Below are 25,514 nucleotides of genomic sequence, written 5' to 3'. Positions count from 1 at the left end.
TGTACGATTGAATCAGGGGCGTCACAAGTTGGTATCAGAGCCGACTGCCTGTAGGAATCCCCCTTCCACACTCCTTGGCCAAAGTCAAGTCTAGAAATTACAATTTTTTTACTAACATGCCTGTGTGTCTTACGGGCCCACGTCGCCATTTGGGTGGTATTAGGATCTTTTACTCCTCGATCCTTACTCTAGGACTCTGATCTCTCTTCTATTCGGGTTAAATGATTTTACTAAATCTAACTCTAGGTTCTCGTAACTACTTCTCCCGGAGAGCCCCTTATCACAGATGATCGCCTACTGCACCAGAAGATTTTGAAAATACTCTTCGATCATTCCCGAGACCCTTGTGCCCTCTGCTTTTCAATTCCCTACTACCGATATATCCATATGGATAACGACATACACTTGTTGTTCATACAATTACTCTGAGTTTCTCTTGTTGTTACAGGATGCATCGAATTGCTCTCCGACTTTTAAGAATCCCTTGTACCACTGCCTTGTAGTTCCTTGCCATAGAAATACCCCTACGGATAATTCCTCGCACTTATCGAGTATCCACTCATTCCCAGTTGTTCTTGTGTTCCACAAAAGACTTCGAAATACTATTTGATCTTTTGAAAATCCTCAAGAGCCTGTTGTTCTTGGAATTCTTGCATACTTGCATTCCGGTTAATTCCATTGGTCTAGCAATTTACTTAAAAAACATTTGTGATTGTCATTCTGATCCTTTTGATTCAACATGTGTGTGAATGCACACAATCATCAGTTGTTCCCTGGAATTTATACTTCCGATTCAGACGTCATTCCGGACATGAGCTGGATCTCGACCACTCAAATTGCCATTGATTGTACCCCTAAGGCTATTCAACTTATCCATCCCTACTCAGAGCATTGCTTCTGATCCCTTGTCTTGGAATTCATAATTCCTTTGCATTTGAGCTTTGAGTTAGTCAGTTATTTCTATAATCTGATGCACATGCATTCCCTCTTTCTTTGGTAGAGTACCGATACTCACATCAGCTCCGTTGTAGACCACCAGACCTCTTGTTGGATTATTATCCGATAGTCTCCTTCATATTCAAGTAACCTTGTGAGCCTTTCCATGGATATATAAAGCCTTTGGTAAATTGTATCCTCTGCTTTCTCAACTACGCTCTGTTTTCGAGCTGGTGGTATTTACTATTGAAGCTTGTGGTATATGTTTCCACGATACCCTGACGGGTTGAACCTATGCCTTCCTTATTATGTGCGAACTCGAAAGTTTTCACGAGTCATACTCTTCTGGTGTTTGCCAAAATAATATTTCAACACTACAACTTCATCGAAAGCGAGAAGTGAATGAAAGGTTGTGCATTGGAGAAGTGGGAGTCGACCTTGAACTTTGTGTTCATGCCCATGGACACGATGTAGATCCTATCATGGAAGCTTCTTGTGATAATAACTATTGCCTTGATGAAATATCATTTGGATCTGTGAATTGATCCTTTGCAATCGTGGTTCCGACCGTATTTTCTCTTTGATTCCATTTCCCGGGCAAGTTAAAGTACTTGTCTTCTGCAGATCAATACCTCTCCGCAACCTCTATTATGATCTACCTTCGAGTATTACCCCGTGGTATCTCGATAATATCATAGAACCATATTACTTCTTATGAGTTCTTCAAGGATTAATTCTCACCGATTCCAATTATCCTCCGGGTTGTTAGTTGATAGACACTCAAGGACACCGATAAGTGAGTCAATTCCGCACTTCGATTCAATAACTCTAAGCAACCTTCATTGCTTATGAGTTTATTAATCCTTCGGGTCATTCCTAGCCTGATCGGCTATATCATTATCGTGGTAAAATTTAACTGTGCCACCCGGTCCTTATTCTCGGAGCACAGATTCAAGGTTTCAACGGTGATGCCTACGGCTTCGGGGCGATGGTCCTTAAGGGCATGCACACGACGACTTCCCCGCTGTCATCAACAAGGCCATACCTGTTCCAATCTGGGAGCGATTGAGGGAGTCCTAGATTATGGGGTCCTCGGACGTTCGGCCTATGTGACGTGGGCCGGACTGATGGGCCACGAAGATACAAGACAGAAGACTTCCTCTCGTGTCCGGATGGGACTCTCCTTTGCTTGGATGGCAAGCTTAGCGTTCGGATATGAAGATTCCTTCCACTGTAAACCGACTCTGTACAACCCTAGGCCCCTCCGGTGTATATACAAACCGGAGGGTTTAGTCCGTAGAGGCGATCACAATCATATAGGCTAGACATCTAGGGTTTAGCCATTATGATCTCGTGGTAGATCAACTCTTGTAATCCTTATATTCATCAAGATCAATCAAGCAGTAAGTAGGGCATTACCTCCATCAAGAGGGCCCGAACCTGGGTAAACATTGTGTCCCCCGTCTCCTGTTACCATCGACCTTAGACGCATAGGTCGGGACCCCCTACCCGAGATCGGACACGGAGATCGATGCTTTCATTGAGAGTTCTGATGTGATGTCGAAGATAGGATTGATGGCTCGCCTTGTTATCAAGGATAGTATCACCTCCGGAGGAGCCCTGGCCTCAAGCCAAACCCTCCGGCTGGGCGGCTTTACCATGACCGCCCGTTCGGCCGTTAAGCCGACGATGACTTCTCAGGTCATCGAGAATCGCCTCCGTGTTGACTCCTAATACTCCAGATGGATGGATCCGGTGGAGTGGTCATCTTTAAATGAACTCCTGGATCACATCGCCTCCATGGGGGTCACTACAGACTATGATCAGATTGGGCTTAAACCCGATCAAAGAGGAATCAAATCTCTGCCGATCACCCATCAGATAGCGGTCGTAGAGGAGCAAAACAACAATTCTTCCCCTATGTTGAAGACAAATATGTTCGAATTTCCGAGTCCGAAGAGCCGGATACCCGTCTGCGGAACGACACACCCAGTCCTCCGAACCTGGAATCGGGCATTGGGCCTGGAAAATCGTTTGACATCCCGGAGCCCGAACTAACAAGCTCGGAAGTTTTTCAAGCACCCGACTCCAAATTGGGTCAGGGTTCGGATTTAAAGCCACCAACCCACCACAAGCAATATTCGCCAAGCAATTCCGGCCCGCCGGATATATGCAACCTCATGTACATACGACAGCTGAAGGAAATATGCCCTAGAGGCAATAATAAAGTTGTTATTTATATTTCCTTATATCATGATAAATGTTTATTATTCATGCTAGAATTGTATTAACCAAAAACTTAGTACATGTGTGAATACATAGACAAACAAAGTGTCACTAGTTTGCCTCTACTTGACTAGCTCGTTGAATCAATGATGGTTATGTTTCCTAACCATAGACATGAGTTGTCATTTGATTAACTGGACCACATCATTAGAGCATGATGTTATTGACTTGACCCATCCATTAGCTTAGCACGATGATCGTTTAGTTTGTTGCTATTGCTTTCTCCATAACTATACATGTTCCTATGACTATGAGATCATGCAACTCCCGAATACCGGAGGAACACTTTGTGTGCTATCAAACATCACAACGTAACTGGGTGATTATAAAGGTGCTCTACAGGTTTCTCCGATGGTGTTTGTTGAGTTGGCATGGATCGAGATTAGGATTTTTCACTCCGATTGTCGGAGAGGTATCTCTGGGTCCTCTCAGTAATGCACATCACTATAAGCCTTGCAAGCAATGTGACTAATGAGTTAGTTACGGGATGTTGCATTACAGAACGAGTAAAGAGACTTGCCGGTAACGAGATTGAACTAGGTATTGAGATACCGACGATCGAATCTCGGGCAAGTAACATACCTATGACAAAGGGAACAAAGTATACCATTATGCAGTTGGATCGATAAATATCTTCGCAGAATATGTAGGAACCAATATGAGCATCCAGGTCCCGCTATTGGTTATTGACCGAAGATGAGTCTCGGTCATGTCTACATAGTTCTCGAACCCGTAGCGTCTGCACGCTTAACGTTCGGTGACGATCGGTATTACGAGTTTATGTGTTTTGATGTACTGAAGGTAGTTCGGAGTCCCGGATTTGATCACGGACATGACGAGGAGTCCAAAATGGTCGAGGCATAAAGATCGATATATTGGAATCCTATATTTGGACATCGGAATGGTTCCGAGTGGTTCGAGCATTTTTTCGGAGTATCGGGAGGTTACCGGAACCCCCCGGGGAGTATATGGGCCTTATTGGGCTCTAGTGTAATAGAGGAGAGGGAAGGGAAAAGAGGGAGGCGCGCCCCCCAAGCCCAATCCGAATTGGGAGGGGGCCGGCCCTCGTTTCCTTCCTCCCTCTCTCATGCTTCCTTCTTCTCCTACTCCTAGTTGGAAGGGCTCCTACTTCTACTAGGAAAGGGGGGGATCCTACTCCCGGAGGGAGTAGGACTCCCCTAGGGCGCGCTATAGAGAGGGCCGACCCACCCCCTCCTCCACTCCTTTATATACGGGGGAGGGGCACCCCACGGACACACAAATTAATCATTGATCTTTAGCCGTGTGCGGTGCCCCCTCCACCATAATCCACCTCAGTTATATCATAGCGGTGCTTAGGTGAAGCCCTGTTCCGGTAGCAACATCATCACCGTCATCATACCATCGTGCTGACGAAACTCTCCCACAAAGCTCTACTGGATCGTCAGTTCACGGGACGTCACCGAGCTGAACGTGTGCAGATCACGGAGGTGCCGTGTCTACGTTACTAGATCGGTCGATCGTGAGGACGTACGACTACATTAACCGCGTTGTCATAACGCTTCCGCTTACGGTCTACAAGGGTATGTAGACAATACTCTCCCCTCTCGTTGCTATGCATCACCATGATCTTGCGTGTGTGTAGGATTTTTTTTGAAATTACTGCGTTCCCCAACAGTGGCATCCAAGCCAGGTTTATGTGTAGATGTTATATGCATGAGTAGAACACAAAGGAGTTGTGGGCGTGGGTATATACATATTGCTTGCCGTCACTAGTTGATTCTTGATTCAGCGGCATTGTTGGATGAAGCGGCCCGGACCGACATTATGCGTACGCTTACGCGAGACTGGTTCTACCGATGTGGTTCGCACACAGGTGGCTAGTGGGTGTTTGTTTCTCTAGCTTTAGTTGAATCAGATTCAATGAATAGAGTTCTTTCTGAAGTTCAAAAAGCAATCACTATACCGCGTTCTGGTTTTTGATGAACGGTTCTTGCTCAGCCCGTAGCAGCCACGTAAAACTTGCAACAACAAAGTAGAGGACGTCTAACTTATTTTTGCAGGGCATGCTGTGATGTGATATGGTCATGACATGATGCTAAATTTTATTGTATGAGATGATCATGTTTTGTAACACAGTTACCGACAACTGGCAGGAGCCATATGGTGGTCGCTTTATTGTATGAAATGCAATCGCCATGTAATTGCTTTACTTTATCACTAAGCGGTAGCGATAGTCGTAGAAGCAATAGTTGGCGAGACGACAACGATGCTTCGATGGAGATCAAGGTGTCAAGCCGGTGACGATGGTGATCATGACGGTGCTTTGGAGATGGAGATCAAAGGCACAAGATGATGATGGCCATATCATATCACTTATATTGATTGCATGTGATGTTTATCCTTTATGCATCTTAATTTTCTTAGTTCGGCGGTAGCATTATAAGATGATCTCTCACTAAATTTCAAGGTATAAGTGTTCTCCTGAGTATGCACCGTTTCTACAGTTCGTCGTGCCGAGATACCACGTGATGATCGGGTGTGATAAGCTCTACGTTCACATACAATGGGTGCAAGCCAGTTTTGCTCATGCAGAATACTCAGGTTAAACTTGACGAGCCTAGCATATGTAGATATGGCCTCGGAACACTGAGACCGAAAGGTCGAGCGTGAATCATATAGTAGATATGATCAACATAGTGATGTTCACCATTGAAAACTACTCCATCTAACGTGATGATCGGACATGGTTTAGTTGATATGGATCACGTGATCACTTAGATGATTAGAGAGATATCTGTCTAAGTGGGAGTTCTTAAGTCATTTGATTAATTGAACTTTAATTTATCATGAACTTAGTACCTGATAGTATTTTGCATGTCTGTGTTGTTGTAGATAGATGGCCCGTGTTGTTGTTCCGTTGAATTTTAATGCGTTCCTAGAGAAAGCTAAGTTGAAAGATGATGGTAGAAACTACACAGACTGGGTCCGTAACTTGAGGATTATCCTCATTGCTGCACAGAAGAATTATGTCCTGGAAGCACTGCTTGGTGACAAAACCGCTGCAGGAGCAACGCCAGATGTTATGAACACCTGGCAGAGCAAAGCTGATGACTACTCGATAGTTTGGTGTGCCATGCTTTATGGCTTAGAACCGGGACTTCAACGACGTTTTGAACATCATGGAGCATATGAGATGTTCCAGGAGTTGAAGTTAATATTTCAAGAAAATGCCCGGATTGAGAGATATGAAGTCTCCAATAATTTCTACAACTGCAAGATGGAGGAGAATAGTTCTGTCAGTGAACATATACTCACAATGTCTGGGTACCACAACCACTTGACTCAACCGGGAGTTAATCTTCCTAATGATAGTGTCATTGACAGAGTTCTTCAATCACTGCCACCAAGCTACAAGAGCTTCGTGATGAACTATAATATGCAAGGGATGGATAAGACGATTCCCGAGCTCTTCGCAATGCTAAAAGCTGCGGAGGTAGAAATCAAGAAGGAGCATCAAGTTTTGATGGTCAATAAGGCCACCAGTTTCAAGAAAAAGGGTAAAGGGAAGAAGGGGAACTTCAAGAAGAATAGCAAGCCAGATGCTGCTCAAGTGAAGAAACCCAAGTCTGGACCTAAGCCTGAGACTGAGTGCTTCTACTGCAAAGGAACTGGTCATTGGAAGCGGAACTGCCCCAAGTATTTGGCAGAGAAGAAGGATGGCAAAGTGAAAGGTATATTTGATATACATGTTATTGATGTGTACCTTACTAATGCTCGCAGTAGTGCCTGGGTATTTGATACTGGTTCAGTTGCTAACAATTGCAACTCAAAACAGGGGCTACGAATTAAGCGAAGATTGGCTAAGGACGAGGTGACGATGCGCGTGGGAAATGGTTCCAAAGTCGATGTGATCGCCGTCGACACGCTACCTCTAGATCTACCTTCAGGATTAGTTTTAGACCTGAATAATTGTTATTTGGTGCCAGAGTTGAGCATGAACATTATATCTAGATCTTGTTTGATGCGAGACGGTTATTCATTTAAATCAGAGAATAATGGTTGTTCTATTTATATGAATAATATCTTTTATGGTCATGCACCCTTGATGAGTGGTCTATTTTTACTAAATCTTGATATTAGTGATACACATGTTCATAGTATTGAAACCAAAAGATGTAGAGTTGATAATGATAGTGCAACTTATTCGTGGCACTGCCGTTTAGGTCATATTGGTGTAAAGCGCATGAAGAAACTCCATTCTGATGGACTTCTGGAATCACTTGATTATGGATCACTTGGTACTTGCGAACCATGCCTCAAGGGCAAGATGACTAAAACTCCGTTCACAATGGAGCGAGCAACAGAGTTATTGGAAATCATACATACTGATGTATGTGCTCCAATAAACATTGAAGCTCGCGGCGGATATCATTATTTTCTCACCTTCACAGATGATTTGAGCAGATATGGGTATATCTACTTAATGAAACATAAGTCTCAAACATTTGAAAAGTTCAAAGAATTTTAGAGTGAAGTGGAATATCATCATAACAAGAAAATCAAGTTTCTACGATCTGATCGTGGAGGCGAATATTTGAGTTATGAGTTTGGACTTCATTTGAAACAATGTGGAATAGTTTCGCAACTCACGCTATGTGGAACACCACAGCGTAATGGTGTGTCTGAACGTCGTAATCATACTTTACTAGATATGGTGCTATCTATGATGTCTCTCACTGATTTAACACTATCGTTTTGGGGTTACGCTTTAGAGACAGCTGCATTCACGTTAAATAGGGCACCATCTAAATCCGTTGAGACGACACCTTATGAACTGTGGTTTGGCAAGAAACCCAAGTTGTCGTTTCTTAAAGTTTGGGGCTGCGATGCTTATGTGAAAAAGCTTCAACCTGATAAGCTCGAACCCAAATCGGAGAAATGTGTCTTCATAGGATACCCAAAGGAAACTGTTGGGTACACCTTCTATCACAGATCCGAAGGCAAATATTCATTCCTAAGAATGGATCCTTTCTAGAGAAGGAGTTTCTCTCAAAAGAAGTGAGTGGGAGGAAAGTAGAACTTGATGAGGTAATTGTACCTTCTCCCTTATTGGAATGTAGTTCATCATAGAAATCTGTTCCAGTGATTCCTACACCAGTAACTGAGGAAGCTAATGATGATGATCATGAAACTTCTGATTAAGTTACTACCGAACCTCGTAGGTCAACCAGAGTAAGATCCGCACCAGAGTGGTACAGTAATCCTGTTCTAAAAGTCATGTTACTTGACCATGACGAACCTACGAACTATGAGGAAGCGATGATGAGACCAGATTCTGCAAAATGGCTTGAGGCCATGAAATCTGAGCTGGGATCCATGTATGAGAACAAAGTGTGGACTTTTGTTGACTTGCCCGATGATCGGCAGGCCATAGAGAATAAATGGATCTTCAAGAAGAAGACTGACGTTGACGGTAATGTTACTGTCTACAAAGCTCGACTTGTTGCAAAAGGTTTCCGACAAGTTCATGGAGTTGACTACGATGAGACCTTCTCACTCGTAGCGATGCTTAAGTCCGTCTGAATCATGTTAGGAATTGCCGCATGTTATGATTATGAAATTTGGCAAATGGATGTCAAAACTGCATTCCTTAATGGATAACTTAAAGAAGAGTCGCATATGATGCAACCAGAAGGTTTTGTCGATCCAAAAGGTGCTAACAAAGTGTGCAAGCTCCAGCGATCCATTTATGGACTGGTGCAAGCCTCTGGAGTTGGAATATACGCTTTGATAGTGTAATCAAAGCATATGGTTTTATACTGACTTTTGGAGAAGCCTGTATTTACAAGAAAGTGAGTGGGAGCTCCGTAGCATTTTTGATCTTATATGTAGATGACATATTGTTGATCGGAAATGATACTGAATTTCTGAATAGCATAAAAGGATACTTGAATAAGAATTTTTCAATGAAAGACCTCGGTGAAGCTGCTTATATATTGGGCATCAAGATCTATAGAGATAGATCAAGACGCTTAATTGGACTTTCACAAAGCACATACCTTGATAAAGTTTTGAAGAAGTTCAAAATGGACCAAGCAAAGAAAGGGTTCTTGCCTGTATTACAAGGTGTGAAGTTGAGTCAGACTCAATGCCCGACCACTGCAGAACATAGAGAGAAAATGAAAGGTGTTCCCTATGCTTCAGCCATAGGCTCTATCATGTATGCAATGCCGTGTACCAGACCTGATGTGTGCCTGGCTATAAGTTTAGCAGGGAGGTACCAAAGTAATCCAGGAGTGGATCACTAGACAGCGGTCAAGAACATCCTGAAATACCTGAAAATGACTAAGGATATGTTTCTTGTATATGGAGGTGACAAAGAGCTCGTCGTAAACGGTTACGTCGATGCAAGCTTTGACACTGATCCAGATGACTCTAAGTCACAAACCGGATATGTGTTTTTATTAAATGGTGGAGCTGTCAGTTGGTGCAGTTCCAAGAAGAGCATCATGGCGGGATCTACGTGTGAAGCGGAATACATAGCAACTTCGGAAGCAGCAAATGAAGGAGTCTGGATGAAGGAGTTCATATCCGATCTAGGTGTCATACCTAGTGCATCGGATCCAATGAAAATCTTTTGTGACAATACTAGTGCAATTGCCTTGGCAAAGGAATACATATTCCACAAGAGAACCAAGCACATCAAGAGACGCTTCAATTCCATCCGCGGTCAAGTCAAGGAGGGAGACATAGAGATTTGCAAGATACATACGGATCTGAATGTTGCACTGATACGTCTCCAACGTATCTATAATTTTTTATTGCTCCATGCTGTATTATCTACTGTTTTGGGCAATATTGGGATTCATTTTCCACTTCTATATTATTTTTGGGACTAACCTATTAACCGGAGGCCCAGCCCAGATTTGTTGTTTTATGCCTATTTCAGTGTTTCGAAGAAAAGGAATATCAAACGGAGTCGAAACGGAACGAAATCAACTGGAGAAGTTATTTTTGGAACGAAAGCCACCGGATAGACTTGGACTCCATGTCAGGAGATATGGGAGGTGCTCACGAGGGTGGGGGGCGCGCCCCCTGCCTCGTGGGGCCCCCGTGGCTCCTCCGACGTACTTCCTGCACCCATATATATCGTCGTACCCTAAAACTTCCAGAACGGAGATTAGATCTGGAGTTCCGCCGCCGCAAGCCTCTGTAGCCACCAAAAGTCAATCGGGACCCTGTTTCGGCACCCTGCCAGAGGGGGTGAAACCTCACCGGTGGCCATCTTCATCATCCCGATGCTCTCCATGACGAAAAGGGAGTAGTTCTCCCTCGGGGCTGAGGGTATGTACAAGTAGCTATGTGTTTGATCTCTCTCTCTCTCGTGTTCTTGATTTGGCACAATCTTGATGTATCGCGAGCTTTGCTATTATAGTTGGATCTTATGTTTCTCCTCCCCCTCTTCTCTCTTGTAATGAATTGAGTTTCGCCTTTGAAGTAATCTTATCGGATTGAGTCTTTAAAGATTTGAGAACACTTGATTGGAAAGAATAACTTTGAGGTGGTTTCATACCCTACCATAATCTCTTCGTTCGTTCTCTGCTATTAGTGACTTTGGAGTGACTCTTTGTTGCATGTTGAGGGATAGTTATGTGATCCAATTATGTTATTATTGTTGAGAGGACTTGCACTAGTGAAAGTATGAACCCTAGGCCTTGTTTCCTAGCATTGCAATACCGTTTACGCTCACTTTTACTATTAGTTACCTTGCTGTTTTTATATTTTCAGATTACAAATACCTTTATCTACCATCCATATACCACTTGTATCACCATCTCTTCGCCGAACTAGTGCACCTATACAATTTACCATTGTATTGGGTGTGTTGGGGACACATGAGACTCTTTGTTATTTGGCAGAGTTGCTTGAGAGAGACCATGTTCATCCTACGCCTCCTACGGATTGATAAACATTAGGTCATCCACTTGAGGGAAATTTGCTACTGTCCTACAAACCTCTGCACTTGGAGGCCCAACAACGTCTACAAGAAGAAGGTTGTCTAGTAGACATCAAGCTCTTTTCTGGCGCCGTTGCCAGGGAGGTTAGCGGTTGAAGGTATATCTTTAGATCTTGCAATCGAGTCTTTTAGTTTCTTGCTTTATCACTAGTTTAGTTTATAAAAGAAAACTATAAAAAAATGGAATTGAGTTTGTCTCATACGCTTCACCTTTTTAATATCTTTCGTGAGTATGATGGAAAGGATAATTGTGCTCAAGTGCTAGAAGAAGAAATCTATAAAACGTTTGGCACTAAATATTTAAATGATGAGCATGATTGCAATGTTGTTAGTATGAATTCCTTGAATATCCATGATGCTAATGATATGCAAAGCCACAAGCTTGGGGAAGCTATGTTTGATGAAGATGATATTTTTTGTCCCCCAAGTTTTGATGAGCAAATTTATTATGATGAAAGCATGCCTCCTATCTATGATGATTATTGTGATGACACGTATGCTTTAAAGAGTAATGGTAACAATGAAACTTGTCATCTTGATTTCAATTTTCAATCCCATGATAGTTATTTCGTTGAGTTTGCTCCCACTACTATTGATGAGAAGAATTTTGCTTATGTGGAGAGTAATAAAATTTCTATGATAGTAGATCATGAAAATAATGCTTTAGGTGCTGGTTATATTGTTAAATTCATTCATTATGCTACTGAAAATTATTATGAGGGAGGAATATATGCTTTTAGGAGTTGCAATAATATCAAGTTTCCTCTCTATGTGCTTAAAGTTTCGAAGTTATGCTTGTTTTGCCCTCCTATACTAGTTGATTATTGTTCCCACAAGTTGTTTGCTCACAAAATCCCTATGCATAGGAAGAGGGTTAGGCTTAAATGTGCTAGTCATATTCGTCATGATGCTCTCTTTATGTTACAATTCTTATCTTTTATGTGAGCATCATTGAAATCATCATGCCTAGCTAGGGGCGTTAAACGATAGCGCTTGTTGGGAGGCAACCCAATTTTATTTTTGTTTCTTGCTTTTTGTTCATGTTTAGTAATAAATAATTCATTTAGCCTCTGTTTAGATGTGGTTTTATGCTTTTAATTAGTGTTTGTGCCAAGTAGAACCTTTGGGAAGACTTGGGGAAAGTCTTTGTGATCATGCTGTAAAAACAGAAACTTTAGCGCTCAAAAGGATTGCTGCCATTTTTTATTGGAGAGTGAATTTAGTTCATTATTTTTGAATATGATTAATAGATAAATTCCTCAGGTCCTGCAATTTATTTGAGAATTTTATGAGTTCCAGAAGTATACGTTTGATCCAGATTACTACAGACTGTTCTGTTTTTGACAGATTCTGTTTTTCGCGTGTTGTTTGCTTATTTTGATGAATCTATGGTTAGTAAAATAGTTTATAAACCATAGATAAGTTGGAATACATTAGTTTTAATACTAATATAAATAAGTAATGAGTTCATTACAGTACCTTGAAGTGGTGATTTATTTTCTTATACTAACGGAGCTTACGAGTTTTATACTTTAAGTTTTGTGTTGTGAAGTTTTCAAGTTTTGGGTAAAGATTCGATGGACTATGGAATAGGGAGTGGAAAGAGCCTAAGATTGGGGATTACCAAGGAACCCCAAGGTAATATCCAAGGACAACCAAGAGCCTAAGCTTGGGGATGCCCCGGAAGGCATCCCCTCTTTCGTCTTCGTTCATCAGTAACTTTACTTGGAGCTATATTTTTATTCACCACATGGTATGTGTTTTGCTTGGAGCGTCAATTTATTTTGTTAGGACTTGCTTGCTGTTATTTAGAACAATGTTTTGCATCTTTTATTTCAATAAAAGTGGCATAGATAGCCTTTACTATGCCTATGTTACAAGTATACATGTTGCTGTTTGAAAACAGAAAGTTTACCGCTGTTGCAATAATTCCCTAGAGAAGTCAGAATGTGATAAAATGTTGAAACCTTTTGCATATTAAGCTCTGATAAATTTACTACAGTGGGAATTTTCTTTCATAATTTTTGGAGCTAGGTAAGTATGGATGTTGCAGCATTCTTTACAGACTATCCTGTTTAGGCAGATTGCTGTTATGTTTGCATTGTTTGCATATGTTTGCTTCTTTAATGATTCTATTTGAGGATAGGACTATTAAATATGCAGAGGCATTTAGTATGCAATGTTGAATAATAATTTTAGTGATTTGCTACAGTAGAGTATGATAAGGTTTTTGCAATGGTTTATACTAACTTATCTCATGAGTCCTTGTTGAGTTTTGTGTGGATGAAGCTTTTGAGATTTAGGGAGACCGTGATATGAGAGGAATTAAGGAGACACAAAAGCTCAAGATTGGGGATGCCCGAGGCACCCCAAGATAATATTTCAAGAAGTCTCAAGCGACTAAGCTTGGGGATGCCCCGGTTGGCATCCCACCTTTCTTCTTCAACAACTATCGGTTAGTATCGGTTGATCCTAAGTTTTTTGCTTCTTCACATAATGTTTGCTATTCGTAGATGCCATTTTGTTTTGCTTTTCTTGCTGTTTGAATAAAATACCAAGATCTGAAATTATTAAATTTTAGAGAGTCTTCACATGGTTGCACAATTATTCAACTACTCATTGATCTTCACTTATATCTTTCGGTGTAGTTTGTCGATGCTCTAGTGCTTCACTTATATCTTTTAGAGCATGGTGGTAGTTTTATATATGAACTCTCATGCTTCACTTAGATTATTTTGAGAGTCTTAAATAGCATGGTAATTTGCTTAAAATCCTAATATGCTAGGTATTCAAGAATAATAAAGTTCTCTTATGAGTGTGTTGAATACTATGAGAAGTTTGATACTTGATAATTGTTTTGAGATATGGAGATGGTGATATTAGAGTCATGCTAGTTGAGTGGTTATGAATTTGAGAAATACTTGTGTTGAAGTATGTGATTCCCGTAGCATGCACGTATGGTGAACCGTTATGTGAGGAAGTCGGAGCATGATTTATTTATTGATCGTCTTCCTTATGAGTGGCGGTCGGGGACGAGCGATGGTCTTTTCCTACCAATCTATCCCCCTAGGAGCATGCGCCTAGTACTTTGTTTCGATAACTAATAGATTTTTGCAATAAGTATGTGAGTTCTTTATGACTAATGTTGAGTCCATGGATTATACGCACTCTCACCCTTCCACCATTGCTAGCCTCTCTAGTACCGCGCAACTTTCGCGGGTACCATACACCCACCATATACCTTCCTCAAAACAGCCACCATACCTACCTATTATGGCATTTCCATAGCCATTCCGAGATATATTGCCATGCAACTTTCCACCATTCCATTCATCATGACACATTCGTCATTGTCATATTGCTTAGCATGATCATGTAGTTGACATAGTATTTGTGGCAAAGCCACTGTTCATGATTCTTTCATACTTGTCACTCTTGATTCATTGCATATCCCGGTACACCGCCGGAGGCATTCATATAGATTCATACTTTGTTCTAGTATCGAGTTGTATCATTGAGTTGTAAATAAATAGAAGTGTGATGATCATCATTCAATAGAGCATTGTCCCAAAAAAAGAGAGAAAGGCCATAAAAAAAGGAAGGCGAAATAAAAAAAGGCCAAAAAAAGAAAGGCCAAAAAAGGGGGGGGGGCAATGCTACTATCCTTTTACCACACTTGTGCTTCAAAGTAGCACCATGATCTTCATGATAGAGAGTCTCCTATGTTGTCACTTTCATATACTAGTGGGAATCTTTCATTATAGAACTTGGCTTGTATATTCCAATGATGGGCTTGCTCAAAATTCCCTAGGTCTTCGTGAGCAAGCGAGTTGGATGCACACCCACTAGTTTCTTTTGTTGAGCTTTCATATACTTATAGCTCTAGTGCATCTGTTGCATGGCAATCCCTACTCACTCACATTGATATCTATTGATGGGCATCTCCATAGCCTGTTGATACGCCTAGTTGATGTGAGACTATCGCCCCCCTTTTTTGTCTTCTCCACAACCACCACTCTATTCCACCTATAGTGCTATGTCCATGGCTCACGCTCATGTATTGCGTGAAGATTGAAAAAAGTTTGAGAACATCAAAAGTATGAAACAATTGCTTGGCTTGTCATCGGGGTTGTGCATGATTTAAATATTTTGTGTGGTGAAGATAGAGCATAGCCAGACTATATGATTTTGTAGGGATAACTTTCTTTGGCCATGTTATTTTGAGAAGACATAATTGCTTTGTTAGTATGCTTGAAGTATTATTATTTTTATGTCAATATTAAAATTTTGTCTTGAATCTTATGGATCTGAATATTCATACCACAATTAAGAAGAATTACATTGAAATTATGCCAACAAGCATTCCACATCAAAAATTATGTTTTTTTTTATCATTTACCTACTCGAGGACGAGCAGGAATTAAGTTTGGAGATGCTTGATACGTCTCCAACGTATCTATAATTTTTGATTGCTCCATGCTATATTATCTACTATTTTGGGCAATATTGGGCTTTATTTTCCACTTTTATATTATTTTTGGGACTAACCTATTAACCGGAGGCCCAGCCCAGATTTGTTGTTTTATGCCTATTTCAGTGTTTCGAAGAAAAGGAATATCAAACGGAGTCGAAACGGAACGAAATCAACTGGAGAAGTTATTTTTGGAACGAAAGCCACCGGATAGACTTGGACTCCATGTCAGGAGATACGGGAGGTGCTCACGAGGGTGGGGGGCGCGCCCCCTGCCTCGTGGGGCCCCCATGGCTCCTTCGACATACTTCCTGCACCCATATATATCGTCGTACCCTAAAACTTCCAGAACGGAGATTAGATCTGGAGTTCCGCCGCCGCAAGCCTCTATAGCCACCAAAAGTCAATCGGGACCCTGTTTCGGCACCCTGCCAGAGTGGGGGAAACCTCATCGGTGGCCATCTTCATCATCCCGGTGCTCTCCATGACGAAAAGGGAGTAGTTCTCCCTCGGGGCTGAGGGTATGTACAAGTAGCTATGTGTTTGATCTCTCTCTCTCGTGTTCTTGATTTGGCACGATCTTGATGTATCGCGAGCTTTGCTATTATAGTTGGATCTTATGTTTCTCCTCCCCCTCTTCTCTCTTGTAATGAATTGAGTTTCCCCTTTGAAGTAATCCTATCGGATTGAGTCTTTAAAGATTTGAGAACACTTGATGTATGTCTTGCCGTGGATATCTGTGGTGACAATGGGATATCACGTGATTCACTTGATGTATGTTTTGGTGATCAACTTGCGGGTTCCGCCCATGAACCTATGCATAGGGGTTGGCACACGTTTTCGTCATGATTCTCCGGTAGAACTTTGGGGAACTCTTTGAGGCCCTTTGTGTTGGTTGAATAGATGAATCTGAGATTCTGTGATGCAAATCGTATAATCATACCCACGGATACTTGAGGTGACATTGGAGTATCTAGGTGACATTAGGGTTTTGGTTGATTTGTGTCTTAAGGTGTTATTCTAGTACGAACTCTAGGGCTGTTTGTGACACTTATAGGAATAGCCCAACGGATTGATTGGAAAGAATAACTTTGATGTGGTTTCGTACCCTACCATAATCTCTTCATTCGTTCTCCGCTATTAGTGACTTTGGAGTGACTCTTTGTTCCATGTCGAGGGATAGTTATGTGATCCAATTATGTTATTATTGTTGAGAGGACTTGCACTAGTGAAAGTATGAACCCTAGGCCTTGTTTCCTAGCATTGCAATACCGTTTACACTCACTTTTACCATTACTTACCTTGCTGTTTTTATATTTTCAGATTACAAATACCTTTATCTACCATCCATATACCACTTGTATCACCATCTCTTCGCCGAATTAGTGCACCTATACAATTTACCATTGTATTGGGTGTGTTGGGGACACAAGAGACTCTTTGTTATTTGGTTGCAGGGTTGCTTGAGAGAGACCATCTTCATCCTATGCCTCCTACGGATTGATAAACCTTAGGTCATCCACTTGAGGGAAATTTGCTACTGTCCTACAAACCTCTGCACTTGGAGGCCCAACAACGTCTACAAGAAGAAGGTTGTGTAGTAGACATCAAGCTCTTTTCTGGCGTCGTTGCCGGGGAGGTTAGCGCTTGAAGGTATATCTTTAGATCTTGCAATCGATTCTTTTAGTTTCTTGTTTTATCACTAGTTTAGTTTATAAAAGAAAACTATAAAAAATGGAATTGAGTTTGTCTCATACGCTTCACCTTTTTAATGTCTTCCGTGAGTATGATGGAAAGGATAATTGTGCTCAAGTGCTAGAAGAAGAAATCTATAAAATGTTTGGCACTAAATATTTGAATGATGAGCATGATTGCAATGTTGTTAGTATGAATTCCTTGAATATCCATGATGCTAATGATATGCAAAGCCACAAGATTGGCGAAGCTATGTTTGATGAAGATGATATTTTTTGTCCCCCAAGTTTTGATGAGCAAATTTATTATGATGAAAGCATGCCTCCTATCTATGATGATTATTGTGATGACACATATGCTTTAAAGAGTAATGGTAACAATGAAACTTGTCATCTTGATTTCAATTTTCAATCCCATGATAGTTATTTCGTTGAGTTTGCTCCCACTACTATCGATGAGAAGAATTTTGCTTACGTGGAGAGTAATAAAATTTCTATGCTAGTAGATCATGAAAATAAAACTTTAGGTGCCTGTTATATTGTTAAATTCATTCATGATTCTACTGAAAATTATTATGAGGGAGGAATATATGCTTGTAGGAGTTGCAATAATATCAAGTTTCCTCTGTATGTGCTTAAAGTTTCGAAGTTATGCTTGTTTTTCCCTCCTATGCTAGTTGATTATTGTTCCCACAAGTTGTTTGATCACAAAATCCCTATGCATAGGAAGAGGGTTAGGCTTAAATGTGCTAGTCATATTCGTCATGATGCTCTCTTTATGTTACAATTCTTATCTTTTATGTGAGCATCATTGAAATCATCATGCCTAGCTAGGGGCGTTAAACGATAGCGCTTGTTGGGAGGCAACCCAATTTTATTTTTGTTTCTTGCTTTTTGTTCATGTTTAGTAATAAATAATTCATCTAGCCTCTGTTTAGATGTGGTTTTATGCTTTTAATTAGTGTTTGTGCCAAGTAGAACCTTTGGGAAGACTTGGGGAAAGTCTTTGTGATCATGCTGTAAAAACAGAAACTTTAGTGCTCAAAAGGATTGCTGCCATTTTTTATTGGAGAGTGATATTTAGTTAATTATTTTTGAATATGATTAATAGATAAATTCCTCAGGTCCAGCAATTTATTTGAGAATTTTATGAGTTCCAGAAGTATACGTTTGATCCAGATTACTACAGACTGTTCTGTTTTTGACAGATTCTGTTTTTCGCGTGTTGTTTGCTTATTTTGATGAATCTATGGTTAGTAAAATAGTTTATAAACCATAGATAAGTTGGAATACATTAGTTTTAACACTAATATAAATAAGTAATGAGTTCATTACAGTACCTTGAAGTGGTGATTTATTTTCTTATACTAACGGAGCTTACGAGTTTTATACTTTAAGTTTTGTGTTGTGAAGTTTTCAAGTTTTGGGTAAAGATTCGATGGACTATGGAATAGGGAGTGGAAAGAGCCTAAGATTGGGGATTACCAAGGCACCCCAAGGTAATATCCAAGGACAACCAAGAGCCTAAGCTTGGGGATGCCCCGGAAGGCATCCCCTCTTTCGTCTTCGTTCATCAGTAACTTTACTTGGAGCTATATTTTTATTCACCACATGGTATGTGTTTTGCTTGGAGCGTCAATTTATTTTGTTAGGACTTGCTTGCTGTTATTTAGAACAATGTTTTGCATCTTTTATTTCAATAAAAGTGGCATAGATAGCCTTTACTATGCCTATGTTACAAGTATACATGTTGCTGTTTGAAAACAGAAAGTTTACCGCTGTTGCAATAATTCCCTAGAGAAGTCAGAATGTGATAAAATGTTGAAACCTTTTGCATATTAAGCTCTGATAAATTTACTACAGTGGGAATTTTCTTTCATAATTTTTGGAGCTAGGTAAGTATGGATGTTGCAGCATTCTTTACAGACTATCCTGTTTAGGCAGATTGCTGTTATGTTTGCATTGTTTGCATATGTTTGCTTCTTTAATGATTCTATTTGAGGATAGGACTATTAAATATGCAGAGGAATTTAGTATGGAATGTTGAATAATAATTTTAGTGATTTGCTACAGTAGAGTATGATAAGGTTTTTGCAATGGTTTATACTAACTTATCTCATGAGTCCTTGTTGAGTTTTGTGTGGATGAAGCTTTTGAGATTTAGGGAGACCGTGATATGAGAGGAATTAAGGAGACACAAAAGCTCAAGATTGGGGATGCCCGAGGCACCCCAAGATAATATTTCAAGAAGTCTCAAGCGACTAAGCTTGGGGATGCCCCGGTTGGCATCCCACCTTTCTTCTTCAACAACTATCGGTTAGTATCGGTTGATCCTAAGTTTTTTGCTTCTTCACATAATGTTTGCTATTCGTAGATGCCATTTTGTTTTGCTTTTCTTGCTGTTTGAATAAAATACCAAGATCTGAAATTATTAAATTTTAGAGAGTCTTCACATGGTTGCACAATTATTCAACTACTCATTGATCTTCACTTATATCTTTCGGTGTAGTTTGTCGATGCTCTAGTGCTTCACTTATATCTTTTAGAGCATGGTGGTAGTTTTATATATGAACTCTCATGCTTCACTTAGATTATTTTGAGAGTCTTAAATAGCATGGTAATTTGCTTAAAATCCTAATATGCTAGGTATTCAAGAATAATAAAGTTCTCTTATGAGTGTGTTGAATACTATGAGAAGTTTGATACTTGATAATTGTTTTGAGATATGGAGATGGTGATATTAGAGTCATGCTAGTTGAGTGGTTATGAATTTGAGAAATACTTGTGTTGAAGTATGTGATTCCCGTAGCATGCACGTATGGTGAACCGTTATGTGAGGAAGTCGGAGCATGATTTATTTATTGATCGTCTTCCTTATGAGTGGCGGTCGGGGACGAGCGATGGTCTTTTCCTACCAATCTATCCCCCTAGGAGCATGCGCCTAGTACTTTGTTTCGATAACTAATAGATTTTTGCAATAAGTATGTGAGTTCTTTATGACTAATGTTGAGTCCATGGATTATACGCACTCTCACCCTTCCACCATTGCTAGCCTCTCTAGTACCGCGCAACTTTCGCGGGTACCATACACCCACCATATACCTTCCTCAAAACAGCCACCATACCTACCTATTATGGCATTTCCATAGCCATTCCGAGATATATTGCCATGCAACTTTCCACCATTCCATTCATCATGACACATTCGTCATTGTCATATTGCTTAGCATGATCATGTAGTTGACATAGTATTTGTGGCAAAGCCACTGTTCATGATTCTTTCATACTTGTCACTCTTGATTCATTGCATATCCCGGTACACCGCCGGAGGCATTCATATAGATTCATACTTTGTTCTAGTATCGAGTTGTATCATTGAGTTGTAAATAAATAGAAGTGTGATGATCATCATTCAATAGAGCATTGTCCCAAAAAAAGAGAGAAAGGCCATAAAAAAAGGAAGGCGAAATAAAAAAAGGCCAAAAAAAGAAAGGCCAAAAAAGGGGGGGGCAATGCTACTATCCTTTTACCACACTTGTGCTTCAAAGTAGCACCATGATCTTCATGATAGAGAGTCTCCTATGTTGTCACTTTCATATACTAGTGGGAATCTTTCATTATAGAACTTGGCTTGTATATTCCAATGATGGGCTTGCTCAAAATTCCCTAGGTCTTCGTGAGCAAGCGAGTTGGATGCACACCCACTAGTTTCTTTTGTTGAGCTTTCATATACTTATAGCTCTAGTGCATCTGTTGCATGGCAATCCCTACTCACTCACATTGATATCTATTGATGGGCATCTCCATAGCCTGTTGATACGCCTAGTTGATGTGAGACTATCGCCCCCCTTTTTTGTCTTCTCCACAACCACCACTCTATTCCACCTATAGTGCTATGTCCATGGCTCACGCTCATGTATTGCGTGAAGATTGAAAAAAGTTTGAGAACATCAAAAGTATGAAACAATTGCTTGGCTTGTCATCGGGGTTGTGCATGATTTAAATATTTTGTGTGGTGAAGATAGAGCATAGCCAGACTATATGATTTTGTAGGGATAACTTTCTTTGGCCATGTTATTTTGAGAAGACATAATTGCTTTGTTAGTATGCTTGAAGTATTATTATTTTTATGTCAATATTAAAATTTTGTCTTGAATCTTATGGATCTGAATATTCATACCACAATTAAGAAGAATTACATTGAAATTATGCCAACAAGCATTCCACATCAAAAATTATGTTTTTTTATCATTTACCTACTCGAGGACGAGCAGGAATTAAGTTTGGAGATGCTTGATACGTCTCCAACGTATCTATAATTTTTGATTGCTCCATGCTATATTATCTACTATTTTGGGCAATATTGGGCTTTATTTTCCACTTTTATATTATTTTTGGGACTAACCTATTAACCGGAGGCCCAGCCCAGATTTGTTGTTTTATGCCTATTTCAGTGTTTCGAAGAAAAGGAATATCAAACGGAGTCGAAACGGAACGAAATCAACTGGAGAAGTTATTTTTGGAACGAAAGCCACCGGATAGACTTGGACTCCATGTCAGGAGATACGGGAGGTGCTCACGAGGGTGGGGGGCGCGCCCCCTGCCTCGTGGGGCCCCCATGGCTCCTCCGACATACTTCCTGCACCCATATATATCGTCGTACCCTAAAACTTCCAGAACGGAGATTAGATCTGGAGTTCCGCTGCCGCAAGCCTCTATAGCCACCAAAAGTCAATCGGGACCCTGTTTCGGCACCCTGCCAGAGTGGGGGAAACCTCATCGGTGGCCATCTTCATCATCCCGGTGCTCTCCATGACGAAAAGGGAGTAGTTCTCCCTCGGGGCTGAGGGTATGTACAAGTAGCTATGTGTTTGATCTCGCTCTCTCGTGTTCTTGATTTGGCACGATCTTGATGTATCGCGAGCTTTGCTATTATAGTTGGATCTTATGTTTCTCCTCCCCCTCTTCTCTCTTGTAATGAATTGAGTTTCCCCTTTGAAGTAATCCTATCGGATTGAGTCTTTAAAGATTTGAGAACACTTGATGTATGTCTTGCCGTGGATATCTGTGGTGACAATGGGATATCACGTGATTCACTTGATGTATGTTTTGGTGATCAACTTGCGGGTTCCGCCCATGAACCTATGCATAGGGGTTGGCACACGTTTTCGTCATGATTCTCCGGTAGAACTTTGGGGCACTCTTTGAGGCCCTTTGTGTTGGTTGAATAGATGAATCTGAGATTCTGTGATGCAAATCGTATAATCATACCCACGGATACTTGAGGTGACATTGGAGTATCTAGGTGACATTAGGGTTTTGGTTGATTTGTGTCTTAAGGTGTTATTCTAGTACGAACTCTAGGGCTGTTTGTGACACTTATAGGAATAGCCCAACGGATTGATTGGAAAGAATAACTTTGATGTGGTTTCGTACCCTACCATAATCTCTTCATTCGTTCTCCGCTATTAGTGACTTTGGAGTGACTCTTTGTTCCATGTTGAGGGATAGTTATGTGATCCAATTATGTTATTATTGTTGAGAGGACTTGCACTAGTGAAAGTATGAACCCTAGGCCTTGTTTCCTAGCATTGCAATACCGTTTACACTCACTTTTACCATTACTTACCTTGCTGTTTTTATATTTTCAGATTACAAATACCTTTATCTACCATCCATATACCACTTGTATCACCATCTCTTCGCCGAATTAGTGCACCTATACAATTTACCATTGTATTGGGTGTGTTGGGGACACAAGAGACTCTTTGTTATTTGGTTGCAGGGTTGCTTGAGAGAGACCATCTTCATCCTATGCCTCCTACAGATTGATAAACCTTAGGTCATCCACTTGAGGGAAATTTGCTACTGTCCTACAAACCTCTGCACTTGGAGGCCCAACAACGTCTACAAGAAGAAGGTTGTGTAGTAGACATCAAGCTCTTTTCTGGCGTCGTTGCCGGGGAGGTTAGCGCTTGAAGGTATATCTTTAGATCTTGCAATCGATTCTTTTAGTTTCTTGTTTTATCACTAGTTTAGTTTATAAAAGAAAACTATAAAAAATGGAATTGAGTTTGTCTCATACGCTTCACCTTTTTAATGTCTTCCGTGGGTGTGATGGAAAGGATAATTGTGCTCAAGTGCTAGAAGAAGAAATCTATAAAATGTTTGGCACTAAATATTTGAATGATGAGCATGATTGCAATGTTGTTAGTATGAATTCCTTGAATATCCATGATGCTAATGATATGCAAAGCCACAAGATTGGCGAAGCTATGTTTGATGAAGATGATATTTTTTGTCCCCCAAGTTTTGATGAGCAAATTTATTATGATGAAAGCATGCCTCCTATCTATGATGATTATTGTGATGACACGTATGCTTTAAATAGTAATGGTAACAATTAAACTTGTCATCTTGATTTCAATTTTCAATCCCATGATAGTAATTTCGTTGAGTTTGCTCCCACTACTATCGATGAGAAGAATTTTGCTTACGTGGAGAGTAATAAAATTTCTATGCTAGTAGATCATGAAAATAAAACTTTAGGTGCCTGTTATATTGTTAAATTCATTCATGATTCTACTGAAAATTATTATGAGGGAGGAATATATGCTTGTAGGAGTTGCAATAATATCAAGTTTCCTCTGTATGTGCTTAAAGTTTCGAAGTTATGCTTGTTTTTCCCTCCTATGCTAGTTGATTATTGTTCCCACAAGTTGTTTGATCACAAAATCCCTATGCATAGGAAGAGGGTTAGGCTTAAATGTGCTAGTCATATTCGTCATGATGCTCTCTTTATGTTACAATTCTTATCTTTTATGTGAGCATCATTGAAATCATCATGCCTAGCTAGGGGCGTTAAACGATAGCGCTTGTTGGGAGGCAACCCAATTTTATTTTTGTTTCTTGCTCTTTGTTCATGTTTAGTAATAAATAATTCATCTAGCCTCTGTTTAGATGTGGTTTTATGCTTTTAATTAGTGTTTGTGCCAAGTAGAACCTTTGGGAAGACTTGGGGAAAGTCTTTGTGATCATGCTGTAAAAACAGAAACTTTAGCGCTCAAAAGGATTGCTGCCATTTTTTATTGGAGAGTGATATTTAGTTAATTATTTTTGAATATGATTAATAGATAAATTCCTCAGGTCCAGCAATTTATTTGAGAATTTTATGAGTTCCAGAAGTATACGTTTGATCCAGATTACTACAGACTGTTCTGTTTTTGACAGATTCTGTTTTTCGGGTGTTGTTTGCTTATTTTGATGAATCTATGGTTAGTAAAATAGTTTATAAACCATAGATAAGTTGGAATACATTAGTTTTAACACTAATATAAATAAGTAATGAGTTCATTACAGTACCTTGAAGTGGTGATTTATTTTCTTATACTAACGGAGCTTACGAGTTTTATACTTTAAGTTTTGTGTTGTGAAGTTTTCAAGTTTTGGGTAAAGATTCGATGGACTATGGAATAGGGAGTGGCAAGAGCCTAAGATTGGGGATTACCAAGGCACCCCAAGGTAATATCCAAGGACAACCAAGAGCCTAAGCTTGGGGATGCCCCGGAAGGCATCCCCTCTTTCGTCTTCGTTCATCAGTAACTTTACTTGGAGCTATATTTTTATTCACCACATGGTATGTGTTTTGCTTGGAGCGTCAATTTATTTTGTTAGGACTTGCTTGCTGTTATTTAGAACAATGTTTTGCATCTTTTATTTCAATAAAAGTGGCATAGATAGCCTTTACTATGCCTATGTTACAAGTATACATGTTGCTGTTTGAAAACAGAAAGTTTACCGCTGTTGCAATAATTCCCTAGAGAAGTCAGAATGTGATAAAATGTTGAAACCTTTTGCATATTAAGCTCTGATAAATTTACTACAGTGGGAATTTTCTTTCATAATTTTTGGAGCTAGGGAAGTATGGATGTTGCAGCATTCTTTACAGACTATCCTGTTTAGGCAGATTGCTGTTATGTTTGCATTGTTTGCATATGTTTGCTTCTTTAATGATTCTATTTGAGGATATGACTATTAAATATGCAGAGGCATTTAGTATGCAATGTTGAATAATAATTTTAGTGATTTGCTACAGTAGAGTATGATAAGGTTTTTGCAATGGTTTATA

This window comes from Triticum urartu, chromosome 7A, assembly GCF_056163025.1.
Source record: "Triticum urartu cultivar PI428250 chromosome 7A, HENAU_Tu73, whole genome shotgun sequence".
NCBI classification, from domain to species: Eukaryota; Viridiplantae; Streptophyta; class Magnoliopsida; order Poales; family Poaceae; genus Triticum; species Triticum urartu.
The sequence above is the reverse complement of the archived record's forward strand: the minus strand, read 5'-3'. Positions refer to the sequence as shown.